Source organism: Echinops telfairi, unplaced genomic scaffold, assembly GCF_000313985.2.
Source record: "Echinops telfairi isolate 266 unplaced genomic scaffold, ASM31398v2 ScPeMD7_3533;HRSCAF=4204_0, whole genome shotgun sequence".
Taxonomy (NCBI): Eukaryota; Metazoa; Chordata; class Mammalia; order Afrosoricida; family Tenrecidae; genus Echinops; species Echinops telfairi.
Genome location: NW_022107431.1, coordinates 63682560 through 63685305, shown reverse-complemented (window position 1 = coordinate 63685305; position 2746 = coordinate 63682560).

Sequence of the window (2746 nt, the reverse complement as noted above, 5' to 3'; positions counted from 1 at the left end):
AGTATTTTTGACACGATTGAACAAATTTGATTTTTTCCTTACGGCTACCCCTACCCCCACCTCATTCCTCTGCCCCTGACCTCAGGTAGCTTTTTAATAACAGCCTTTTATCAAAAGCTTCCCAGATATCAAATATCTCATAACTTATGTGTGTCATGTTGTTTATCCTCAAAGCTTAGTAGATTCTATTATTCTCCACAGGTGTGAAAATTGAGGCACAAAGAGAGTAGTTAACTTTTCCAGGGACACACAGCATCTCTTGTCTCTGTCTCCAAGCCAATGTTTTCCAATATACCCTTCTTATGTCTGCCAGAGAAATCTTTCTAAAATTCAAAGTCTGCTCATGTTATCCATTCAGAAAAAGCTTTCAGAAATACAATTCTCAGAATAAAATGAAAATTCTGAAATGCAAAAAAGAAAGATTTGTTTATCCTTTGGCCCCTGCCTGAGAACTCTGTGCTTCTTTTCTATGACTCTTGGGTATACATTTTACAGTATGTCATTATCTATTAATAATTCTTTCAACTTTATATTAACTACAAGCATTGGAAACACCCCTTTGCCTCTGTAGATATTTTTCTTCTGCTTGAAATTTCCTTTCACTCTTCTACATTTGACCAATGCCTGTTCATTAATATTTCTATCAAGGATATGTTTTTAAAATACTAAAGAATATGATTGCTGTTATTTCAAACATGTGAAGCACCATGAATTTTCTTTTATCCATGAAATTCTGTGTTGCTTTGCAATGAAATTATGCCTGTCTCTCTCATTCTTCCAATAACTAAAGGTGGCCCTGCTGTCCCTTCTAAACTACTATTTTTCTCCTTGTCATTGTTAAAAGGCAGAAAAACAAGTTTGAGAGTAGCTCAATTTTGACTGATAGCAACCCTATAGGGTAGGATAGAACAGCCCATTTTGTTTTTCAAAGTCTGTAAATCTTCATGGGACAGAAAGCCTCATCTTTGTCCTTTAGCGTTGCTGGTGGGCTCAAACTGTCGAACTTGTGGTTAGCAGTCCAAAGCGTAATCCACTAAGCCACCTGGGCTCCAGGAGTATGGATTCTAAATTAGGCAAAATTAGGATTTAAAACTTGCATGATGATAGAGAAACCTTGGTGTTTCAAAGATCAGTACCATTTGAAAGCTTAATGCTTACTGATTATGCTGTACAGAAGGTAGGATCATCCCTTTTTTTAATCCAAGGAACTAAAAAGACTATCTGAAGTCAGAGGCTCTGAGTGAGTAGTGGGAGTCATTTTTCAAATTCTCTGCTCCCTTAAGTCTCTAGGTAAAGTGCTCGGAGGCTCTGGGGTTTGGCATGGGATAGACTGGAATGGATTCTCCAAGGTTTCACCCTGTTACGTCTATGTCTGCTTTCCATACTTTCTTAAATTTCCGGGATCTTAATTCTATTCCAACCACTCCATAAATGTGGAGTTTTTCCCACCATGAACCCTTTTATAATCCTTCTGTACCTTATTATATATTGTGTTAGTCTGCACAGACTAGAAAAACAAATTCATAGACAATCAAATGTGTATAAGAGCATTATATACAAAAGCAATTGAATATTGAGAAAACATCCCAGCCCAGTCCAGATCAAGCCCATAAGTCTTGTGTTAGCCCATATGTTTGATACCAGTCTATAAAGTTCTCTTCAGACTCAAAAACACCTTCAGTGATGCTGAATGCAAGATCACAGGCCAGTGGGTGGAAAGTCTTGTGGATCTAGTGGCAGTGTAAGTATTTTAGCACAGCCACAAAGCTCCTCTGGCTCCAGAGCTCTAGCATAGTTTCATGTGTCTTGTCAATGGAAATGTCTCACAGGGGGTGAGCTTGCATCCCGCCTCCAGTGAGTTATTTATCTCCTTAGCGCCTCCAAATGAGGTCATCAAGCTGCGACCTGATTGACGGAATAAACTCCACCCCTTCGTTCTTAATCCTCTCAAATTTACAACAGATTACATAACTATCACACATATGTTCTTCATGCTTTTATCCTCAGCTCTCTATTCTTGCTGCACTCATCATCTTCCTTAGAAATTTCCTTCAATACCAGGAAGTGAAGTCTGCAATGTCAATGAGTGACTCACAGAAAGGGAAGCCACCTAAGTGATCTCCCATCAAAGAGAATGAGAATGAAGGGCAGGAGGCAGAATGTCAGTAATTAGACAATGATTTTTGAATCAAGAGAGCATATCATAATTATCTGAGTGGCTTTTTATAAATGCATGAGCTTTTTCTGAACACTCCATGATTAAATGCCCCAAGGGTGTGATCTAGACACATATATTGACAAAACTTTCCAAGAAATTCTGAAGCATGCTTCAGGTTAGTCTCTATCTAACCTTACTTATTGTCATTAATTTTAAGTTCTCTGCAATAAAGTTCATGCCCAGTGAACAAAAAAATATGTTTAGATGACGAAGTACAGTTGTAAAGTATCTGAAAAGAATCATAGAAACAGTTAGAAAGGTTTCCTATGGTTATGAGAGGCTAAGAAAAGCAATTATTTTTGTAACATTGGATAACTTAATGATACTGACAAAAGAGTTACCATACACCCCATTGGATAATTCATAATGGTCCCCCATAAAAGGATAATGATGTCTGTAAAGTGGACTAGGGACACATATAAACCATAGATACATGAATAGATACTTTTAACGTTTCAATAGTTCAATCACATTCATAAAAGTTATAAAAGCCATACATAAATATATTTATATATGATGATGGGGAAA